This window comes from Meriones unguiculatus, chromosome X, assembly GCF_030254825.1.
Source record: "Meriones unguiculatus strain TT.TT164.6M chromosome X, Bangor_MerUng_6.1, whole genome shotgun sequence".
Classification (NCBI taxonomy): Eukaryota; Metazoa; Chordata; class Mammalia; order Rodentia; family Muridae; genus Meriones; species Meriones unguiculatus.
The window spans coordinates 13,308,402-13,333,344 of NC_083369.1; the positions used below are offsets into that span (position 1 = coordinate 13,308,402).

Genomic DNA, 24,943 nt, shown 5'->3' on the forward strand with positions numbered 1-24,943 from the left:
TTCCTGTCCCTTTCCAAGTCCACTGATAGGGGAGGACCTCCTCCCCTTTCATCTGACCCTGATTTATCAGGTATCTTCAGGACTGGCAGCAAAGTCTTCCTAGGTGGCCTAGCAGAGTGCAGGGAATCATATGAAAGTAGAGGGAGTTAATATGACCTGGAGAGGAGAGGAACTCCACAAGGACCAAATATATCTGGGCAGAGGGGTCTTTTGTGAGACTGTTTCTCCAACCAAGGACTATGTATGGATATAACCTAGAACCTCTCCTCAGATGTAGCCCATGGTAGCTCAGTATCCAAGTGGGTTCCCTAGTAAGGGGAATAGGTACTATTGCTGACATGAACTCAATGGCGGGCTCTTTGACCTTCCCTCCTCACAAGGTAGAAGCAGCCCTGCTAGGCCACAAATGCAACTTTTTATGTTTTTTGAAGTATAATATATCCAGTAATACCAGGGAGGATTGCAGAAGTGAACAAATACTCATGTTTTGTCTGTTTACAACATTTTGACATGAGTGATAGCCATACTTCCACTTTGTTTTGTTAAATAGCATGACTTTCTTATTTTAAACTGACATATGTCTATAGTTGGGTATTATTTTATCAAATTCAAGCTAAATATATCCTGAAAATTGCAAACTTTACACATGTCTACACTACAAATGTAACTTTGAAAACATTATTCTTTTTTTTCCACTCTGATCTCTTACTGCTGTCCTAGGCTTCCACCATGCAAGAATATATTTGCACACAGCATACTAGGGTACATGTCTTTGAATTTTACCCAAATATTGACTTATTGTTTTAATTACTCCATAAGCTAAATACTTCAGTCTACACCATAGTCCCTCAAAATGCAAAGCAGGAATTCTGTACACTACAGTAATCCTGTGCATTTCAGTCTGGGTTAAGGTGGGTTTATATATAATTTAGTCACTCCCACTTATTAATTTATGGTTTTACCCTACATACAAGTCAAGGAAGAAATAAAGAAAAAATTAAAGACTTCATAGAATTCAATGAAAATGAAGGGACAACTTACCCAAACTTAGGGGACACAATGAAAGCAGTGGTAAGAGAAAAGTTCATAGTACTAAGTGCCTTCATAGAGAAATTCGAGACATCTCATACAAGCAACTTAACGGCATACCTGAAAGTACTAGAAAAAAGAGGAAGCAGACATATCCAAGAGAAGTAGACACCTCCAAATAATCAAACTCAGGGCTGTAATCAATAAACTAGAAACAAGGAACAATTCAAAAAAATCAATGAAATCAAGAGCTGGTTCTTTGAGAAAATAGGCAAGATAGACAAACCCTTAGCCAAGTTAACTAAAAGACAGAGGGACACTTTCAAAATCAACAAAATCAGAAATGAAAAGGGGGCCACAACAGACACTGAGAAAACCGAAAGTATTATCAGGTCTTACTTCAAAAGCCTTTACGCAATAACATTTGAAAATGTAAATGAAATGGCTAATTTTATCGATAGATTCCATTTACCAAAGCTGAATCAAGATCAAATAAATACATCAAATAGTCCTATATCCCCCAAGGAAATAGAAGCTCTCATCAAAATTCTCCCTGCCAAAAATGCCCAGGGCCTGATGGTTTCAGTGCAGAATTCTACTACACCTTCCAAGAAAAGCTGATACCAATACCCTTCAAACTATTCCACAAAATATAAAAAGAATGAACATTACCAAACTCATTCTATGAGGCCACAGTAACCTTGATACCTAAACATCACAAAGACTCACAAAAAAATGAGAATTTCAAACCTATCTCTCTTATGGACATTGATGCAAACATACACAAAAACCAAATCCAAGAACACATAAAATATATCATCCACCATGACCAAGTAGGATTTATCCCAGGCATGCAAGGGTGGTTCAATATATGGAAATCCATCAATGTAATCTACCATATAAAGAAACAGAAGGAAAAAAAACACATGATCCTCTCCTTATATGCTGAAAAACATTTGACAAGATCCAACACCCATTCATGTTTAAAGTCTTGGAGAGATCAGGTATAAAAGGCACATACCTAAACATAGTAAAAACAATATAGAGCAAGCCTATAGCCAACATCAAACTAAACAGAGAGAATCTTAAAGCAATCCTACTGAAGTCAGGAGCAAGGCAAGGCTATCCATTCTCACCTTACTTCTTCAACGTAGTACTTGAAATCCTTGCTAGAACAATAGGACACCTAAAGGTGATCAAAGGAATACAAATTGGAAAGGAAGAAGTCAAAGTATCACTATTAACACATGATATGATAATGTGCATAAGTATCCCCCAAAATTCTACCAGAGAGCTCCAGCTGATAAACACCTTCAGCAAAGTGGCTGGATACAAAATTAACTCAAAAAATAAATCAGTAGACCTCCTGTATAGGAAAGACAAAGGGGATGAGAAAGAAATTAGGGAAACTACACCCTTCACAATAGCTACTAACAACATAAAGTACCTTGATATGACTCTAAGCAAGAAAAAGACGTGTTTGAAAAAATCTTCAAGTCTCTGAATAAAGAAGTTGAAGGAGATATCAGAAGATGGAACGATCTCCCATGTTCATGGATCGGTAGAATTAACATAGTGAAAATGGCCATTCTGCCAAAAGCAATCTACAGATTCAGTATGTCTCATAAAAATACCAAAACAATTTCTACACACTTTGAAAGAATTCTTTTCAATTTCATATGGAAAAACAAAAACCCCCAGAATAGCTAAAACAGTCCTGTACAATAAAAGATCTTTTAGAGGTATCACCATCCCTGAGCTCAAGCTGTACTATGGAGCAACAATAATAACAATATCATGGTACTGGTATAGAGGCAGACTGATGTATCAATGGATTCAAGTCAAAAATAGAGAGATAAACCCACTCACCCATGGATACTTGATTTTTGACAAAGATTCCAAAACCATACAACGGAAAAAAGACAGCATCTTCAACACATGATGCTGGTCTAACTGGTTGTCTACATGCAGAAAAATGCAAATAGATCCATATTTATCACCTTGCACAAAACTCAAGTCCATGTACACCATCTCTGTTTTCATGGTCCACGTCAAAGAGATCTTTGACTGTTGTGGGAATCCCAATGTGAGCTTGATCTCCATACCACTATAGGTCTCTTCTGAGGAGTGCCTTCAGTGGTGTCTATGAGGCCTTAGAGCTCTAGAACAATAAGTGCTACATGGGGAAGGGTATCTCAAATGCTGTTGATATGTCAATAAAACTATTGCACTTTCTCTGGTTGGGAAAAAAAAACTGAATGTTGTAGACCAAGTAAAGAAGGACAAACTGATAATCGAGATTGATTGCATTGAAATAAGTCTAAGTTTGGTATAAATGCAAAACTGAGAGTGTTCCTGCCTATCTGCGAAAGTGCTGCAATAGAAAAGGGTATGTCCCTGTACAGTCACATGGCTTACTTGGCTGGCAACCCTGAAATCATCCTGGTGGTCTAGCTTTTCTCTATGAAGGATCCCATGCTGGCAACATGCAAGAGTCTATGATCCTTCCTGTGGGAGCATCCTATTTCTGGGAAGTAATGCACACTGGAGCAGAGGTAGAAAAAAAAAGTGTCATCAATGAGAAATACTGGAAGGATGCCCCCAATGTTAATGATGGGGACGGGTTTGTGCCTAAGATTCCTAAAAAGAAAGAAGTGCTGGGGTTGCCAAAGACCAAACTGGCAAAGGCTAGCTACACTGACCAGGTCATCATAGGAATGGACTTGGCTGCCTTTGAGTCCTACAAATCTGGCAAGTGTGAACTGAATTTCAAGTCTTCTGATGACTCCAGTAAGTACACTACACCTGACCAACTCGATCACCTGTATAATTCCTTCATCGGGGATTATCCAGTGGATACTCCATAGAAGAACCCTTTGACAAGGACAGAGTGTGGCAAAAGGTCACAGCCACTGCAGGCATCCAGGTGGTTTGGTATTATCTCACAGTACCCAACCCTATTTAGATTGCCAAGGCTGAGGGCAAGAAGTTCTGCAACTGCCTACTGCTCAAAGTGGACCAAATTGGCCCTGTGACTAAGTGTCTGCAGGCATATAAACTGGCCCAGTTCTATTGTTGGGGTGTCATGGTGTCCCATCACCCTAGGGAGACTGAGGATTCTTTCACCACTGACCTGGTGGTGTTAGGTCAGAGATCTGTGCTGGGTAAATCAAGGCTAGTTGCCTATCTGAACACCTGGTCAAGAGCAATCATCTCCTTAGAATTGAGGAAAAGCTGGGCAGTAAGGCCAAGCTTGTCTTTCAGGACCACGTATGGGCTGGAGATCCCTGGAGCCACCAGATTCTTAGACTCTCCCTGTCCCTGATGTCATTGAGGATGCTCAAAGTTGGCCCAGTGCTTGCCCTTCATGTCAATGCCTCCATAGACTTCCGAAGCCACGCCTGACCACTCAGAGCCCTAATGGAAACCCCAGCTTTGTAAGCATGTGATTGGGCCACATCATGTTTCTGTCACTTTGCTTCCCAGCTGGTGTCCAGAGTAATCTCTAGGTGATCACAAGGAAGCTTTCTCAGTGATTCTACAGGCAAAATAAAAGCCTCTGTGACCCATAAGAAAAAAAAAACGTTTTTAATGAGTTTTATGGTTTTTTTAGATTGCTTTATTTGGTTTCTATTCAGTTCTTGATAATATTTTTTGAGACTTCTTTATCTCTCAAGGAAGAAGTTGTAAATTGATTAGTGATATTCATGGCTATCTATTACAAAAAAAAGGTAGATCACGGGGTGAGTGGAATTACTGGTGTAGATCTGACACGAACCCCACAAGGAGAGCAACAGAACCAGAAGATTTGAACACAGGGGTCTTCCCAGAGAGTCATACTCCAACCAAATACCAGGCATGGAGAGAACCTAGAACCCCTGCACAGATGTAGCCCATGGCAGTTTAGTGTCCAAGTGGGTTCCATAGTAATGGGAAGAGGGACTGCCTCTGACATAATCTGATTGGCCTGCTCTTTGATCACCTCCCCCTGAGGGGGGAACAGCCTTACCAGGCCACAAGGAAGACAATGCAGCCACTCCTGATGAGATCTGATAGACTAAGATCAGAAGGAAGGAGAGGAGGACCTCCCCTCTCAGTGGACTTGGGGAGGGGCATGCATGAAGAAGGGGGTGGGACATGCTGGAGAGGTTGTGGAGAAAGGGGAACCCTGCTCCACTGCTGGTGGGAATGTATACTGGTACAACCACTCTGGAAAGCTATCTGGCGCTTTCTAAGACAAATAGGAATAGTGCTTCCTCCAGACCCAGCTATACCACTGCTAGGTATATACCCAAAGTTTGTTCAAGTACACAAAAAGGACACTTGCTCAACCATGTTTATAGCAGCTCTATTTGTAATAGCCAGAACCTGGAAACAACCCAGATGTCCATCAACGGTGGAATGGGTACAGAAATTGTGGTATTTTTATACAATGGAATACTACTCAGCAATCAAAAAGGAGGAAATCATGAAATTTGCAGGCAAATGGTGGGATCTAGAAAAGATCATTCTGAGTGAAATATCCCAGAAGGAGAAAGACAAACATGGGATATACTCACTTATATAGACCTATAAGATATGATAAACATAATGAAATCTATACACCTAAAAAAGATAATCAACTGAGCGGACATGGGGTAAGATGATCAATCCTCGTTTAGAAAGACAGATGGGATGTGCATTGAACGTATGACAGGAGTCTAATGAGCGCACCTGAAAGACTCTAACTAGCAGTGTTTTCAAAGCAAAGATTCATGACCAAACCTTTGGCAGAGTACAGGGAATCATAAGAAAGAAGGGGAGTTAGTCTGATGGGGAAAGGATAGGAGCTCCACAAGGACCAAATATATCTGGGCACAGGGTCTTTTCTGAGACTGACATTCAACCAAGGACCATGTATGGATATAACCTAGAACCTCCACTCAGATGTAGCCCATGGTAGCTCAGTAACCAATTGGTTTCCCAAAGTGAGGGGAACAGGGACTATTTCTAACAGGAACTCAATGGCAGGCTCTTTGACCTCCCCACCCCCGAAGGGAGGAGCAGTCCTGTTAGGCCACAGAGGAGGGCTTTGCAGCCAGTCCTGAAGATACCTGATAAAACAGGATCAGATGAATGGGGAGGAGGTCCCCCCCATCAGTGGACTTGGAAAGGGGCACGGTGGAGATGAGGGAGGGAGGGAGGGAGGGACTGGGAGGGAATGAGGGATCGGGACACGGCTGGGATACAGAGTTAATAAAATGTAACTGATAAAAAAAAAAAAAGATCCTGCCTTAGAAGAGGATGAAGACCATCAGGCATGAACAAAAGCAGATGGGTTTTTAATGCCTTTTCCAAGATCAATGGAGTGAGCAAGGCAGTAGACCAGGGCTAATAAGGCAGTTTTTTTCCTGTAACCCCTAAACTGCAATATTTTGGTCAGTCAGCTTTTAATTAAAGAACTAAATATGTCAAAAAAAAAAAAAAAAGAAGGGGGTGGGAGGATGGGATGGGGGAGAGGAGGGAGGGGCTTATGGGGGGATACAAAGTGAATAAGTGTAATTAATAAAATAAAATAAACACCTTCTTTGCAGAGAGAGTCCTCATGTTATGGAAATGGATGTAGTTGGTCTTAGGAGTCAAGTGTCTGCCTAGAGAAGGGATCAGGTACATGCAGGTGACATGGGTGGAGCTTGCTGCATGGCACGGGGTTCAGGAGGTGGAAGTCTAGTTTCTACCAGCTAGGGATGGGAACAAACAAGTTCATTTGTAAGGATAGATGAGATTATCTGTTAGAGTCAGGGCTTTCTACCTGAAGAGGTTGTCCAAGAAGGGGCATAAGGAGGCACGATCCCAAGAACACAGGTATTAAGATTAAGAATTAATAAATGGGACTTCATAAAACAAACAAGAAGCTACATAGTAGAGAACACCATTGCTCTAGTAACAGGATAACTGTCTTACCAGTTATGCATTCAACTGAGGGTTAGTATCTAGAAAATATAAAGAACCTTAAAAAGGAAACAACAAGAAAACAATAACCCATATTAAAAATTGAATCATAAGAAAGAAGGAGAGTTAGTCTGATGGGGAAAGGATAGGAGCTCCACAAGGACCAAATATATCTGGGCACAGGGTCTTTTCTGAGACTGACATTCAACCAAGGACCATGTATGGATATAACCTAGAACCTCTGCTCAGATGTAGCCTGTGGTAGCTCAGTAACCAATTGGTTTCCCAAAGTGAGGGGAACAAGGACTATTTCTAACAGAAACTCAATGACTGGCTCTTTGGTCTCCCCACCCCCCAAGGGAGGAGCAGTCCTGTTAGGCCACAGAGGAGGGCTTTGCAGCCAGTCCTGGAGATACCTGATAAAACAGGATCAGATGAATGGGGAGGAGGTCTCCCCTATCAGTGGACTTGGAAAGGGGCACGGTGGAGATGAGGGAGGGAGGGAGGGACTGGGAGGGAATGAGGGATCAGGACACGGCTGGGATACAGAGTTAATAAAATGATAAAAAATAAATAAAAAAACTTAAAAAAATTGAATTATAGAACTAAATAGAGAGGTGAGAAAAGATGAAACACTAAAGGCTGAGAAACATTTTTTTTTTAATGTTCAATATCCTTAGCTGTAAGGAAAATGTAAGTTAAAGGACCTTTGAGTTTCCCTTTCACCTCAGTCAGGATGGCTATAAAAAAATAAATGACAAAAGCTGGCTCAGATGTAGGGAAAGGAGGGGACTTTTCATCACTAATAGAACTGCAAACTGGCATGTTCAGTATAGAAATTAGTGTGAAAATTTGCAAAGCACTAAAAATAGATTTATACATAATTCATCTATACCCCACTCTTAGGCATATACACAAAGGACTCCATGTCTTATTGTAGAGATACTTGCTTGTCCATGTTCCGTTCTATTCACAATAGCCATTGAATGAAAACAGTCTATCAACTGATGAATGAATATTAAAATTGTGGTATATTTACATATTTGGCTGTTATTTAGCTATTCAGAAACATGATATTGTGAAATTTCATGTAAATGGATGGAGCTGGAAAAAAATCATTCTAAGTGAGCTAATTGTGATCCAGGAAAACAAACATCACATGTTTTCTTTCAGATATGTGTGCTTCACTAGGAATACCCATAGAAGTCAAGGAATTAATAAGGGCTATGGAAAAAGGCTTTTAAGGGAGGGGAGGTAGGATGAACTGCTATAAATCGTTAAAAGGGAATAATGGAACAGAGAGGGTTAATCTTGGGTTAATAAATAAATACTAGGATATATGTGTGTGTATGTATGTACGTATGTTAACAAAGATGAAAAAAGTTACTCATAACCATCACTGAGCTTTTTATTTGCTAGCATCTACTAGGGATATTGTTGCCCTGTTATGAGTACCCTCTCGCTCTCTCTCTCTTCTTACTAGAAGATAATTGTTGGACTCGGAGGTCTAATAGACCATGAAACATTACAAGCTTTTGGCCATTTTTCTTGGTTACCCTCTAGAACTTAAAGGTAAGAGCATATTGCTGAAGATATCACAGGTTTGAATCATAGAATGTTGGAGAAGTCAGGCTGGTACTGACCTGGAAACTTCACTTCTCTTGGCTAGTTTCCAAGTGCTAAATGGTGCTATATAAGCTATGAGAAAGAGAAGTAATGACATTATTACTGAACTGCAAGCCTTGTGAACTACATTAATGATTGTTTGGTGAAGAAATGCCCACCGATGTGATATAGGTATAAACATCATGGGATCACCCACCAACTTTCTAATTGGACTTGAGATAAAACCCATATTTGGTCCCATGATCAGGCCAGGAACCTATAGCTATAGAGATCATAGGCTCTAGGGGAAAGCCTTCTACTTTCAAGCTGCTAAATGGTTAAGATGCTAAAGTGATAAATTGATTTCTAATGACATTATTATACTCATAGATAAATGCGTCTCTCAACCATCATCAGAGAATCTTTTATTTGCAGTAGGTGGTGTGTAATACAAAGAACTACAACTGGCCAACCATCATAGAATAATAGACTGTAGAATTCCTATAAGGAATGTATATACCATAAATCCCCCATCATAATGGAAGAGGGGAGGAAAGAGTATGAGAGTCTGGAGTGGTTCATTACCACAAGGGAAATTTATCTAGACACAGCAGGGAAGATGCACATACTCACAATGGTTTTACCACAAAACCTATGTTAGATTAAGTCAGATCAAATCCTAGTATGGAGAGGGAAGTTAGGCAAAAGTTAGAACTAGAAATATAGACCTATAGCCAGAAGTTATATAAATATAGTTTATTGTTAGCTTTTGGAAGAGGTAGAAACGCTTTCTCTAAGAATTTAGTCCCTAATAAATTGACAACTCTCCAGTGAAACACCATAAAATCAAGCATAACTGTACAGCACAAATTTATCTTGATTTGGACACAGAGTTGAGTAGGTAAGGAAAGGGAGTAAATCAGGGAATAGTTGAGGTGTGTGAATATGATAAAACACACTGTATTATATTATCGAAGAATTACTTGAGTTCCTCCCTATTTAAGTGAATTTCAAATTTCCTCAAAATTACAAAGATTACCCAGCACTCATCTATTAACATTTTCCATATACATATAGTACTTATTTGAGATAATAGATGGTCCCTTTTGATGATAGATGCATGTATAGGCTATATAGGCTACTTGCTGTATAGACTATTCTATCATGTATCATGTGTAAGTAATTTATGTCTTACCACTGTGGACACGTGCCTGCTTTTATTTCTTCCATCTCTTGTTACACTCACTCTTACTATATTAAGGAACACCTCAAGATCTTTCTTCTTTTAGGAAAATATGCAATTAGAAAGAATAGGCCCAGCAACTTGAATGTGGCTTCCAGATGCCCAAAATTGAGTACATATTGAAATACATTACATTAAATACAAACATATTGACATGTAGAAAATATGTCTACTATGGTAGTAATATTGTTTATTAAATACCTAACTTACTGATTAAGAATATAATTTGTTTTATCATGAGATATCAGCAGCAGAGTACACTCACATTTAATTTATCTATGCAGTCATTTTGCTCATGATTTATTTATTCAATTTTTTTCTGTGACCATACATATATATACCAAATTTTGGTCACTCTCAGTGCCTATCACCCTTTCTCATGCCCCCTCTCTCTTGATGGAGACCATCTATTTCCAAAAAGCCACCTCTGACTTTGCACTTTTTTTAATCTTAAAAATATTGAAGTTTAAATCCACAAACACTACACATTTCCTAACAATGATTATATATCTACATGGTTGCTTGAGTATTATAATTCTGAGAACAGCCCTCCAGATAGGAAAAGGAAAAAAATACTTCTATTTTTCATTCTGAAAATTTCACCATTCTAATATGTCTCCAACCACAGACTTGTTAACCAACAAGTAAACACTTGCCTAATATTTATGCAACATCGTCATGTGCACTATAATTTTTCACCACGGAAAAATGTCATATTTTTTCTCATGTAACTATTGTTCTATTTATTTTCTCTATGCAGAGAGGCCAGTGTGTGGTGAGTGAGTTTGTGTATGCACACATACTCACACATTATATATAAACATATATAAGTTAAGATATATATCTTAAGTATATAATGTTGAAAATGTTTATGTAATCATTGCATAAATTTAATTTCAAATGTAAGTGAAGGCTAGGTACCCTAATTTTTTAGTTTCTTTCTGAAGAATATTAAATAAACACCTCACACAAATAGGGACAGGACTACAATGAAATGACCTAAGTACTTCCCTTTGATTTAAGAGGCTGGAAAACCAGCAATAAATGTAAGCAGTATTATAATGCAATATGTTTTACAATATCAAAAATATTGACAATGGACACACTATCTAAATAGCAACTAAAAATGAGGATAATTATGAATTTTAGCTTTGCCTAGGCTCTGCTATTACTACAAAGGGAAAAAATTAAAATAACACATTTTACCAAATCCTCTAGTAAATCTTTCCATGTGATGCAAGGGTACATCATTTTACTGTTATAACCTTCTCACTATGTGGTAGATTACTATATAAATCAGCATATATGCAGCAGGTAGGTGATGGAGGCTCTCAATATTTGCTTGGTTATCTTTGGGTAAAAGAGTAATCTTTAGGGGAAGGATGCTGGAACAAAAGTTAAGATAATATTTAAATACTTACTGTTTATCCAGTTCTGTTAGAAGCTCTTAATCCATTTCGCTGCAGATGCCATCATAATAGGGTTGGTTAATTCATTCATGCCTGAAAAAAAAAAAAAACATAAAATAGTAAACAAGTGCAGCCTGGAGGACTAGAAAGTTTTAGCAGCTACTGAAAATGAGACACCAAAATTGATTGCAAGAGGCAAAACAGAATGAGTAGATAGTTAAATCTAGCCCTCAGTGGTTGCAAGGTAGAGCGTGTAGCTGTCCTTTTACCATCTGACATCTCAGTTGAGTTGGCAGCCTTTGAAGTCTGTGAGAGAAGATAGGAATGCCACTGGCAGGGTTCACAAGTCACTCCCTGGTCACAAGGTGCACTCAAATTTGATGAGTTATCCTAGAAAAATCCCACATTCCCTAGTCAAACTCACAGCATGATTGGAAGGAAGAAGCTTTCTTTTCCTCTGTCAGCAGTTTCTGAGAGGTTCTCCTGTCGACAGTTCTCTCGCTTCTTAGAAAATACACAAGGAAGGAGACTCAACTAGGTGTGAGCATAGCTGTTGCTGGAAGTCAAATTTCTCCACAAAGTTGCCACCTGTGTGCCTTTCTTGTGTTTGTAGGTTGCTTCTGTGTAGGGTGAGTATGGACACAAATGACTACACCCTATCTTTCTGCATTGCACTTTATCTAGTGAGCCCTGCTCAGGTTTGCCAACTTGTTTGAAATATCCTATGACATATCCAGTCCTTATAGGCACTCTTTCCAGGAATCTCCAATGAAGTGAACATATTGCCAGGATTTGTTAGATATTACATTTTTAACAGCGATAAATGACACAAAAATTTTATTTAAAAAGGCAAATGAGTAAGATATAAAGAAGTATATCTTACTTGGTAAAAAGAGTAAAGTAAAAGTACACAGAGGGAGACAATGTTCCCTGACTGAGAAGTAGGAGTATCTGCTAGCCATAATATTGCACCGTACGTGTTGGGAAAGATCTTGCAATTAGGAGGAGAGGGCATGAAAGATATTGCAAGCTCTTTCCACTAAAGACATGAATTGAAACTTTCTGTAGGAGAATCTCAAATCAATCACCTCCTTTGTTCCCCCATCTCACCTGGCCTCATAGTCTCCATTTCCTTATCTTAGAAGTTAATATAATAAATTGTGCCTACTTTTAAGATGCATCATTAAGATTATATGATATCTCCCAAGTAAAATTCAGTGAGACAAGGCTTGGAGTCAATAGGTGTTCAATAAATACTGTCAATCCTTTATCTTGCCTCTGTCACTTATATAACAGGATTCTAGAAATATAGAAGAGTCTCAATAAATGCTTGGAAGAAACTAAAAAAGTAAGAATGGTGAAAATAAAAACTATGGAAGGTGTTTTTGGTTGTTGTTGTTTTTTATTACTTTGATGGTGCGGTGACATAGAAACAGAATCTTAAACTTCTGTGGTCAAAGCAGGAGAATCACAAGTTTGAGGCAATCCTGGGTTATACGGTGAGCAACCAAAAATATTTTGTCATTGGAAGAAGGTGCCAAAGTGGAATAAAAGGACACCTAAAGAGTATGAGTAATAAAAAGGCATCTCCAAATGCTTCAGAATTCAGTTATCTGTCATAGGGAGTAGGTAAGAAAACTCACATATCTATTCCACTAAGCTAAGCAGTATTGGTTTGCCCTTTTCATAAAATGAACTATAGAGTGATCAGAGCTTTTGTTCTTTTCTAGCTAACTTTTACCTGTTTAGAACCAATGTTTTTACTTTAAAGGTCAAATCTACTATGATTTTGCAAGCGATTTTAAACTAATGCATTAATGATAGAACTGAAAGCAGTCTCCATGACCTTCACAGAGATCATGCAGGTATTTTCTCGACAGAGTTACTTAAGTAATTTATGGGAATCAGTATGGGTTTAGGCACATTTCCATGGGAAGATAGATGATAGCTTCAGTGCCTCATATCATAAACAAAAGCTTCCTGAGAGGGCTCTACAAATTGAACCAGTGCACATATAGGCAGCCCTTGGGAATGACATGATGTTTACATTGATATGACTGATGGTAATATGGATCAGCAAATATTGTGATCTCTCATTTACTATCAAAATATATTAAGAATTTTAACAGTTTTTTAACATTAGACTTTATTAATCCTTTATTAAAACTTTTTTGGTAGCGTGTTAAAATATTGGTGCTTTAACTTTAAAAACAAGATAACTGAAGCAGTTATTCTAAAGGACTCACTCTTTACTAACTGGTAAGTTAATGGCAAGTCAGGGCTGGGACCTGTCTTAATGCAAAAGCCTATGTCCTTTTCTTCATCGTATTTTTTTTTACCACTATTCATTATCTCTGTGTAGATATTCCTCTTTCTCTTCTATAGCCAAAGCACTTGAAGGTAAGGTTAACCTTATTGAGATATTAATTCTGTAAATCAGACAACCGGTAAAACTCAGTGTCCTTCTACTTTCTTCGGTATCCTGGAAGCCGATATTCCTTATGATGTGCAGAACAGTTGTGCATCCCTCTCATCAACTCTCTAGCCTCCCATTCCCCAGAGAGGAGCACAAATGTGAACACATCCTTTACATTATTCATCCATTTTCATTGGTGTTTAAAACTGGGAGTGAGACACTGACAATTTTTCTGATGTGACAATCTGCTGAACAACTGACCAAAAAAAGACTGCCCTGGTAAAATGAATAATGCCTTGTTTACAAGCATGTTAGATGTCAAGCAAAACATAACCCTGCCCTGCAAAACGTATTTCCTCATAGCAATGACTCAACACTCACAACAAACGTGCGAAATAAATTCCTAAATTAAATAGATCAAATAGGAAGACCTATAGAAAATTGCCCCAGATTAAGAGTACAGACCCACAATGAATTTTATGGTGGTTTAGCAATCGTAAGGCATGTCCAAAAGTGCTGCTTTCACTGATCCATAATCCTCATGTTACCCTTTTCCATTTATTCAACTGCAGATATTCTAACTACTTTGTTGTGCAGAAGCATTTCAAACTGCAAGCTTAATCTAGCATAGTGCTTCTGTGTGCTAAAGAGAATCTGTCAAAAAAAAAAACAAAAAAACAGTCAGGTGAGAACAAGACTCAATTGTCCCGGTGTACTTGCAAACCAATAACATGGTATTTTGGAAACTTTACAGAGGAGCTCTGACCAGTTTTGCAAAGTGTCTGTTCATTTCAGCACAATGATATCCAGTTTACTCACACTGTTTTTGCAGACTGGGAAATGAGGAAGCTTAGTTTTTCATTTACACTCTCCCTACTCAGTCACAAAGCATGGCTTAAAACTCCAGCAATGGTTGGTTAATAAAATTTATAAATGTGTTCAAACATTGATCTTCCAAGGCTCTTCCTCCATTTCTTTTCAGATAGAAAACAAACATGAAATTAAGTATAATGTGAGCAGGAGAAAATGATTGAGACTAATTTACAACAAAAAGAGGCTGTCTAAAATCTTTTTCTTGTGTAGTATTGTGTTAACCTCTGAGCTCAGAGCTGACAAGATGGCTATGACAATGAACTAAACCAAAGTATGTCAGTTTAGATTCCAGTTATTTCTTTCTCTATTATACTCATAGACTGTGCTATAAGCCTAAAAACAGGAAACTGAAGTCTTTTTTGCTAGTGCAACAATTTACTTACAGGCACAAAATTTACTCTATTGTCTCCTTTCATGGTTTGTTTTAATTCTTTATTAATTACACTTTATTCACTTTGTATCCCCCCTGTAGTTCTCTCCTCCTCCCTTCCTAATCCCTCCCTTCCTCCCCCTTAAACCCTTGTACTCTTCATGGAGGTTCCTATTTTCCCTCCAATTCTTTTTTTTAATATTTTTAAATTATTTTTTTATTTTTATTAATTACAGTTTATTCACTTTGTATCCACCCCAGAGTTCCCTCCATCCTCCCCTCCCAACCCCACTCTCCCTCCCTCTTCCCCACCTGTGCCCCTCCCCCAGTTCACTAATAAGGGTGGCCTCCTCCCCTTCCCTCTGATCCTAGTCTATCAAGTCTCATCAGGAGTGGCTGCACTGTCTTCCTCTGTGGCCTGGTAAGGCTGCTCTCTCCTCAGGGGGAGGTGATCAAAGAGCAGGCCTATCAGTTCCTGTCAAAGACAGTTCCTGTCCACATTACTATGGAACCCACTTGGACACTGAACTGCCATGGGCTACTTCTGTGCAGGGGTTCCAGGCCAACTCCATGAGTGGTCCTTGGCTGGAGTATCAGTCTCAGAAAAAAAAAAAAAACAAACAAACAAAACTTTGCCAAGTCTTTTTGGATCTGTTGCTGTCCTTGTGGAGCTCTTGTGCTCTCCAGGTCTTACTATCTTCCACTTCTTTCATAAGATTCCCTGCACTCTGCCCAAAGTTTGGCTATGAGTCTCAGGATCTGCCTTGATACCCTGCAGGGTAGAGCTTTTCAGAGGCTCACTGTAGTAGGCTCCTGTCCTGTTCCCTGTTTTCTCCCTTCTCCGATGTCCATCTTTTTTGCCTTTCTGAATTGGGATTGAGCATCTTAGCCAGAGTCTTCCTTCCTAATTAGCTTCTTTAGGTGTACAGATTTTAGTATTTTTATCCTATCTGGTGCTTTCTCAGACAACTAGGAATAGCACTTCCTCAAGATTCAGCTACACCACTCCTAGGCATATATCCAAAAGATTCTCAAGTATACAAGAAGACATCTGCTCAACCATATTTGTAGCAGCTTTATTTGTAATAGCCAGAAGCTGGAAACAGCCCAGATGCCCATCAGTTGAGGAATGGATACAGAAATTGTGGTACATCTACACAATGGAATGTTACTCAGCAATAAAGAACAAGGAAATCATGAAATTTGCAGGTAAATGGTGGGAGCTGGAAAAGATCATCCTGAGTGAGGATGAAAGCAGAAAGACACACACGGTATATACTCACTCATAAGTGGATATTAGACATATAATATAGGATTAAACATACTAAAATCTGTATACCTCCAATTCTTAAGTGTCATAATGTACCACATTCAACAGGAGGTCATAAAACAAAAATAAATAAATAAATAAATAAATAAATAAATAAATAAATAAATAAAACTGGAACTGAAACTCTATTTAGAGAAGCTTGGATTAGAGGATTTTTTAAATGACTTAATATTAGCTTGCATATAGTACCACATATTTTGTTCTAGTATCTCACTGAGTCTTATAGCTATAATTTAGAACTTCTGTTCTTAAACCCTACCGTTTCATAGGTTAATTTCAAGCAAACTAAGCTTTATGAAAGTTTCTAATGTCCCAGATATAATTTATTTTCAAATAATACCAGCTTCGTTGAACGAGTAATTAAAAAATACTAAACTTTTAAAAAGCAGTGTATTGACTCTGTATAGCAAAAAGTTGTCATAAATCCCATTTGTATAGTCATATGTGTAGCTTATCCTTCTCATTCAAATATGTTTCATTGGGATAAGAGTTTTTTTTATATGCCGCAACTTGAGGTGCCAGGGTGTGTTGGTACCCCTTGGTTGCCTCCTGTTTTCTGAGAAGAAGAAGGTGGAATGGGGGAAGGGTCCAGAGACTGGGAGGAAAGAAGGGAGGGGGCTAGGATCAGGTTGTAAAGTGATTTGTTTTTGTTTGTTTGGTTTTTTGAAACAGGACTTCTCTGTGTCCCTATCCTGGAATTCACTCTGTAGACTAGGCTGGTCTCTGACTCACAGAGATAACCTGACTCTGCCTCCCTGAGTGCTGGGATTACAGACATGCACCTACATACCTGTCTCGGGCTATAAAGTGATTAGATAGATAGATAGATAGATACATAGATACATAGATAGATACATAGATACGTAGATACATAAATGGAAGGAAAAACGGTGATTTTTCTGTAAATGTAACAGACAATTGTTTAATTTTGTGAAAGTTGTTTAATTTCTTTAGCATAATTTTCTTCTTTTTTAAAATGGATGATAATAATCGAGGATTAAAATGTAATATAGATTCCTCAGTGCTTTGGAACTTTGTACTGAAAAATCAGGAAGGGTTGTGACAGGTTTTAATGATTAAGAATCCAAAATAAAATTCAGGGCCAGTAGTAGATAAGCTTCAATGACCTGCTAAATACTAGATTCTAGGTAGCTGCTTAAGTATTCAATAATTTAACCTGACATTATTACTGAGGACATAGGTTAATATGAGGTTTCATTTTTTTAAAAAAACAATCAAATCTTGAGAATAGTCTGAACCTGGTCAAACTTTGCCTTGGTTCATTAGGAGCTCAGATGCTTCTGTTCCCTAAGCAAACTTGGCCAAGCTCAGAATGTTTTCAGTTTGTTAAAGGAAGCTGACTGAGTACCTACAGCTTAGGGACAAGACAATGAGCACAAACTCAGAATTCTCATAAACACTGTCAAGTTAGTACAGTTAGGACTTAGATTGATCAAATCAAACCTCATTTACTTTCTAAAACAGTTTTCTTTTCAGATGTAATTTTAACTCCACACCAACAAAAGGCTGAGTGAAATTAATTTTTTTTTTTTTGTTGAGCACCAACTTTCAGGTATGAAAATAAAGTAAATCTGTCTTTAATTAGTACGCTGCGGTTTTACAGAAATATAATTAAAAAAAGAAAGAAGTTAAAATGAAAGACTACAACAAAAATTATATTTGTGAATGTAGAATTAAGGTGTCACCATAGCAGACACATGTAAAGGAAAGTCAAGTAATTATATTTTCCAAGATTAAATAAATAATAACCTTGATGTAAGAATTAAAGGGATCCAGACACATAGATATTAAAGTAATGCACAAGTTTGAAAGCTTCCCTGTGAGCATTTTCATCTCTTAATCAAACTTGGTGGTAACAATATTTAACTGTAAAAATCCCATCTGAAAAAAAAAAATAGTCTATCCTCCCCATACTGTTCATTTTCATAGCACACTAGCAGCCCAGACCTACAAAGAGACTACACACTTATGAAAATACTACCTTATAAGTCACCCAGGATCACCTAACATTAGAGCAAATGCCTCTAAGTAGTAAACCATTCTTATTACTGTTGTCTTTCAGTAAGAATTATTTTATAACATAAAAACATCACTTATAAGAACCATTTCACAACAAACCACAATCAGCTTTTTTAAACTATTTGAATCTGATCTGTCAAGGTAAACACAAAATAATTATAGGTAAATGTTTGTCATTATAATTATGTGAAGGCCACCCATCTGATAGTGTCTTGCATATGTCTTGTACACTGAACAAACGTCTGTTGAAGAAGCAAATGTGCTGTCAGAAAATAGGAAATGAGTTGGGTGGGGAGGAAGGAACTTGAAAGAGTTGGGGGAGGGGAAATGTGATTTGATGAAAATATTAGCACTTTTTTTAAAAAAAAGTACAAAAATTGAGTGAACTTTTTTCTTTTACTTGGTGGAAGACACGGACATATATTTTATGCTTACATTAAGAAAGTAACAGTGCTGTTCAAGATGCAAGCTGACCTTGAATTAGAAGCCCAAGTTTCTGCTCTGAGAATATAGTGCTTCTATATAACCTACAACTGACTGAAGCAATAAATCAGCTTAAACTTCCTTGCTAAATAATGTGAGTTAGTAAAGTTCCCTATCCAGCTCCAAGTTTCTAGAGTCTTACAGACTTGATTTTGGTTAATAACTTACAATCCTATTTCGGGGAAACTCTATTTGCATCTTTGTTCTTGGCTAATGCAAATGTAGTTGTGGTTGTACATGAAAACTCTGCCACAGAAGCACACTGCTCTCTTTCACTTGGCTTATAAAGACTATACTAACAAAACTGACTTCAATTTTCAAATCCCAAATGGTGCCTGTGTATATGATAAATGTTAACAACAATCAAACAACTAATTAAAATTAGTTTTGGATTCAGCTCCCTAGTAATTCCATAATTATTCAGCCCTTTCACACTCTGGCTGTAGCCAGGCAGATATACTGAAACAGTTACTGCCTTCCCAAATCTGGAATACCTGTATCTCATACTTCCTGAATATTTTCTTTCCCTCTACATTGATCACATGATTTCCCAGACACTGAATATAACACATATACATCAAACAAGTGGCCACATCTGCATTGTTTTATTAAAGCACTTAGTATCAATATGTATTTTGTTACTATTTTAATATAAGCACAGTAGGACTTGTTCTTTCCTATTTTACAAGGAATGTTTACTCTACCTCCCATGACCAAAAGCCCAGCAAATCAGTCTGTTACACCACTGGAGCCCGTGGGAGAAGTCTGAAGTGCATCATGATATTGAGAGGTTCTTGAGTGATTTCAAAATGACATCTTTTTACATTTCCAAATAAATAATGCATGAATCTTAATCTACAAGCCTTTTTAGGCAGCAGGAAGAAGTGAAATGAGCACTAGATGAGCTGCTGAGAGACCTAGAATTTAGCCTTTCTCTGTTAAAGTAAAGAAGTACTTGGCCTAGTCCTTCAATCCTTTGAGCCTCAGTTTTTTCCAGTTGTAAAATATAAGCTGCTTTATTTCTCGAAACACAAAGAAGTACCACCAATGGCCAGGATAACAAATTCCAATGAATTCTTTATTCTCCTCTTAGGAGGCTGATTTTTGAGAGACCAGCCTTAAAAGGAAATCATTTTAATAGGCAAGAGAAATGAGACTGTCTGCACTCCACTTCTTAGGACTGCATAGCAATCATAGAAAGGAGTTAAATTCTATTTCTGCTTTTAGTAATCTTAATTATATGAGAGGAGAGAGTACTTTATCAGAAAAAGAAAATATATGTTGTTTTCTCCCATGAATTTCAGCTTCCTAGCCTAAAGGGAGTTAAATCCATTCATTCTTAAGTGTTTTCTGGTGAGATTCAGTAAGCGTTTGGAACAGATAATGTCCCGTGTTATGTCTCCTAAAGGATTTGTCCCGCCTTAACAATACCCAGCGCTGTATTACACAGTCCCCATCAAAATGGATGTACTATATGCATTTATTACAATAAGATTACTGCAAACATATACCAGTACAAGAGCAAAATGAGGGGTTTTTGTTGATGTTGTTGTTTTGTTTTTTGCTATGAACACAGACTTCGGGGAGGATGGCTTTTATATCATGTAAATATTCGGCAATCTGGCTAACATTATGTCTTCTTAAGCTAAAAAAGTTCAATTCCTCATATAAGACCAATGTATTTCCTGCATACCTCAACTTTACTGGAGCTGGCGGAAATAAATACCCTTTGAGGAAGAATCAAAGCTCTCTGAAATAGCCATTTCTGGTTGCTCAATAACATTATTTCTTTTCTTCCATGAAACTTTACCCCAGTATAAAAGCAAATCCAGAACATTGTTCTTGTCAACAAAGCAAGGGGACACCTATTTGCAATCTTATCCCTGGTCATGTTCCACATGCCTCTTCATCTCTGCCGTCACCTCAGATAGAAGTTCACCTTTTTCTTTCCTTTACTCTCAGAATACAAAGGGGAAAAAAAGCTACAAACCATCCCCTTACTTGTAGAAAACAAGTTAAGTCAAGCATACTGATCAGAAACATAAAATAAACCCCAAGCCATTCTCTCCATTGTTGTTTTTATTGTACAGAGTGCTTCCTCTGATAAATATATCTTATCTAAGAGAATCAGAAAAGCTGTGCCTATTTGTCTTTCTTATTTTCTTCCTTTCACATTATAATCATGTTGTTTTTCTTTCTGACTGCTTTTTTGATAAAAGAAATCTCTCTACAGTTACTAATAAACATAACTCACTTTTATAATAAAAATATGTAACTTATACATAAAGGAGAATGAATTTGTGCTGTTTAAGGTCTTGAGATACTAGGTTATCATTTTCAAAAACATTTTGAAAGGGACAATGAGTCAACTGTTTTTATCATTCAACAGTTTAAAAAATGTCATCACCAAAATATTATAGCAAAGTGTAGATAAAAACCACCCAGTACTTTCCCAGTAACCTTTCTTAATACAAAATAGGCTAAATTACAAATAGTCACCCCTATTTTGTCTAATATCAGTTATGCTAAATACATTATTATAAAAAGAAACATTCCATTTCAAACTTACATTTTGCCAAGTTCAAAGTTATAGTCCTCCTCTCACCTTAAGCAGACAATCATATGATTATCGTTCCTTGTGCAAATTCCAAAGAAATGACATTTGTGGATGGTCCAAATTCATTATATTCATAACCATTTAGATCTGACAGATAAGCTAGAACCTGGTGCCAATTGTCCAATTCTAGATATCAAGGATGAAAGACATATATGAAAGCTAATTATTCATTAACAATTTGGAGCCTACCGTTTTTGGTTTCTTTCTCTTTTCTCCAGAAGTCTCCAAAGAATTCATGTGACAGCCACTCCAACAAGGACGCTACTGATCTGTGCATTGATAAGTCTCCGTTTTCTGAAAACAACCAATCCAATCCTCATTCACTCTCCCAAAAAGAGAGGAACAGGGAGAGGGAGGGAGAAGAAAAAAGGGGAAGGGAGAGAAGGGGGAGGGAGAGAGAAGAGAGAGAGAAAGAGAGAGAGAGAGAGAGAGAGAGAGAGAGAGAGAGAGAGAGAGAAGGGGGAGGGAGAGAGGAGAGAGAGAGAGAGAGAGAGAGAGAGAGAGAGAGAGAGAGAGAGAGAGGAATGCCAAAAGAAAAATGGTAAAGGAAAAAGAAAAAAAGGCAGGTAAAAACTGCAGGATTACCAAACCACTACCATGTTGGAAAACATGGTATTGTGTTTTCAGAGTGAAATGTGCTAGCTGTTCTGAACACAGTGAACATTTCCATTTTCCAGTGGGTGAGCATTTCTCTCTCTCTCTCTCTCTCTCTCTCTCTCTCTCTCTCTCTTCTCTTTCCTCTCTCCTCTTTCTGTCCTCTGTCATAATGATGAAAGGCTATGCAACAGGCTTTACATAGTGCCTGCAAAGCCTCATATTTAGCAGAAGAAAAGCTTCTTTCTATTTGTAGGGCTGTAGTGCATTGTCTTCCAGTTTTGTGGTTGCAGTGTGCTTTGAGTCTGTGATAACACAGAGGCTGTTTCTTGTGTCATTTGCAGAAGCTAGGTGTCCTCAGGCCACTTCCATACATACCAGACCACTGCAAACTTCAGTATGATCCTTTTTCTCAACTCTGCACTTGTGTTTCAGTACCTATATAAATACTGCTATAAATATACAGTAGGTTCTAATAGTAAAGATCAGTGAGAGAATGATCCCTGCTTAGGGCATTCTTGAATATACAAATCTGTGACATATTGGCACTGAAGTGAATATTCTACTTCTTAAGAGGGATTTTTAACTTTAATTACCCTTCAACTTCCTGTTCACCAACTCTGTTTTCCTCAGTCCCTGTGATCAGGAAGTGTAGATAAACCTCCATTTTCTCTTAGTGGTTAAAAAACATGCAGTCAAGTGGGGTTGGTTTTCTGTAAAATATGCCTATGTCGTCAGGCTCTTGGGGGATGATGTTCCAAAGAATCGCTGAACCCAGGTATCTCTGAGCCCAGTGTCACATTTTATGAAATATCAAACATTTTCCACACCCAAACAGGAAGAAATACGTAAACTTTGACTAGTAATTCCAGATCATGGGAAGGGAATTTTTCACATAAGCCACAGAAGAAATTAATGTTAGTACAATTCCAGCCTCAGTCTAGGACATAACCTGTATGGTGAACTATACGGAGTGTTTGAAGTCCTTCTGTATCAAAGCACTCTTTTACTGAGCTTGAGAGACTTGTTAGTCTTCTAGAAATAAACATTTCTAAAATACTGATTTTTAGAATTCTTTTTAAAATTATTTTATTTTATTAATTACAGTTTATTCACTTTGTATCCCAGCTATAGCTCCTTCCCTATCCCCTCCCAATCTCACCCTCTCTCCCTCTTCTTCTCCTCTGCCCCTCCCCCAGTCCAATGATAGGGGAGATCTTTCTTCCCTTCCATCTGACCATAGTGTATCAGGTCTCATCAGGACTGGCTTCTTTGTCTTCCTCTGTGGACTGGTAAGGCTGCTCCCCCACCCCCTCAGGGAGAGGTGATCCAAAAGCAAGGCCATGAGTTCATATCATAGATGGTCCCTGGTCTTATTATTGGGGAACCCTCTTGGAACCTGAGCTGCCTTGGGCTACTTCTGTGCAGGAGTTCTGAGTAATCTCCATGTATGGTCCTTGTTTGGGGTATTAGTCTCAGAAAAGACCCCTGTACCCAGATTTTTTTATTCTGTTGCTCCCCTTCTGGAGCTCCTGTTCCTTCTAGGTCTTTCTATCTCCCCCTTCTTTCATAAGATTCCCTGCTCTCTGCCCAAAGTTTGATTATGTATCTCAGCATATGTTTTGATACCCTGCTGGGTGGAGTCTTTCAGAGGCCATCTGTGATAGGCTCCTCTCCTGTACCCTGTTTTCTCCCTATTCTGATGCCCTTCTCATTTGCTTTTCTGTATGAAGATTGAGCATCTTACCCAGGGTCCTCCTTCTCTTTTAGCTTCCTTAGGTGTACAGATTTTAGCATGATTATCCTATATTATAAGTCTAATATCCACTTCCAACCCTATATCTGACAGAGGGCTAATATCCAGTATATATAAAGAACTTAACAACCATTGGCTTATTCATATGAAATAAAATCAGAAAACTCTTTAAAAAAAAAGAAAAGAAAAGAAGTTAAACAGCAACAAATCAAGTAATCCAGTTAAAAAATGAGGTATAGATCTAAACAGAGAATTCTCAATAGAGGAACATCAAATAGCAGAGAAACACTTAAAGAAATGCTCAATATCCTTAGTCATCAGAGAAATGCAAATCAAAGCAACCCTGAGATTTCACTTTACATCCATCAGAATGGCTAAGATAAAAAACTCAAGTGACAATACATGCTAGAGAGAATGTGGAGAAAGGGAAACCCTACTCCATTGCTGGTGGGAATGTAAACTTGTACAACCACTTTGGACAAATAGGAATAGTGCTACTTCAAGACCCAGCTATACCACTCCTAGGAATATATTCAAAAGATGCTCAACTATACAACAAAGACATTTGCTCTACCATGTTCAAAGCAGCTTTATTTGTAATAGCCAGAATATGGAAATAACCCAGATGTCCCTCAGTTGAGGAATGGATACAGAAATTATGGTACATTTACACAATGGAATACTATTCTGCAATTAAAAACAAAGAAATAATGAAATTCACAGGCAAATGGTGGGATCTAGAAAAGATCATGCTGAGGGAGGTATCCCAGAAGCAGATTTTTAGAATTCTAATGCTCAAAACATAAGTCTTACTAAGAAGCCTTGTTGGAAACATTGATCGAAACTAGAAAAAAAGTCTGTAGTAAGGATGGAATATAAGGTAAACCTAGAGACAGACCAATAGGAAAACTGATCTGTCCAAGCTTAATTACAATGCCAATGGTCTCAACTGCTGAAATAATATTGGGTAACAAGAGTAATCAAAATATGCATTAAATGACATATGGGTACAGCAAACTAAAATATATTAACCCTGCTTTGCCTTTTTATTTTGTACTCTGGGACCTGGAATATCATAAAAATAATGCTCTTCTTGTTTATTTCAAGTGGGTTTTTCACAAACATTTAGTGTGATGATCTCAGCTTGCACATAGGCTTGCTTCAATTATAGATCTACTGAATGCCTGCTAGGTGTAAAACCATGGGTCACAGAGAGCTGGGGAGGACAAAATGTGGAGCAAAGAATG

The 24,943-nt window shown here is 37.9% G+C and overlaps 1 protein-coding gene and 1 pseudogene across 2 annotated transcripts in view; one reads left to right on the forward strand and one right to left on the reverse strand.

Moving 5' to 3' along the window:
• The window catches only part of Gpr174 (G protein-coupled receptor 174), a 36,669-nt gene extending 14,605 nt beyond the window's left edge, over positions 1 to 22,064 (reverse strand). The window contains exons 1-3 of one of the 2 annotated variants that reach the window (XM_060375083.1): positions 21,932 to 22,064; positions 21,536 to 21,640; positions 11,230 to 11,310 (exon numbers count right to left, since the gene is read on the reverse strand). The gene's annotated coding sequence lies outside the window, so the exon portion shown is untranslated. Of the gene's footprint in view, positions 1 to 11,229; positions 11,311 to 21,535; positions 21,763 to 21,931 lie in introns of those variants that run through there. The other variant, XM_060375081.1, reaches the window with a different exon arrangement.
• LOC110542180 (alpha-enolase-like) lies at positions 3,050 to 4,434 on the forward strand (annotated as a pseudogene).
• Positions 22,065 to 24,943: the final 2,879 nt, after the last annotated feature.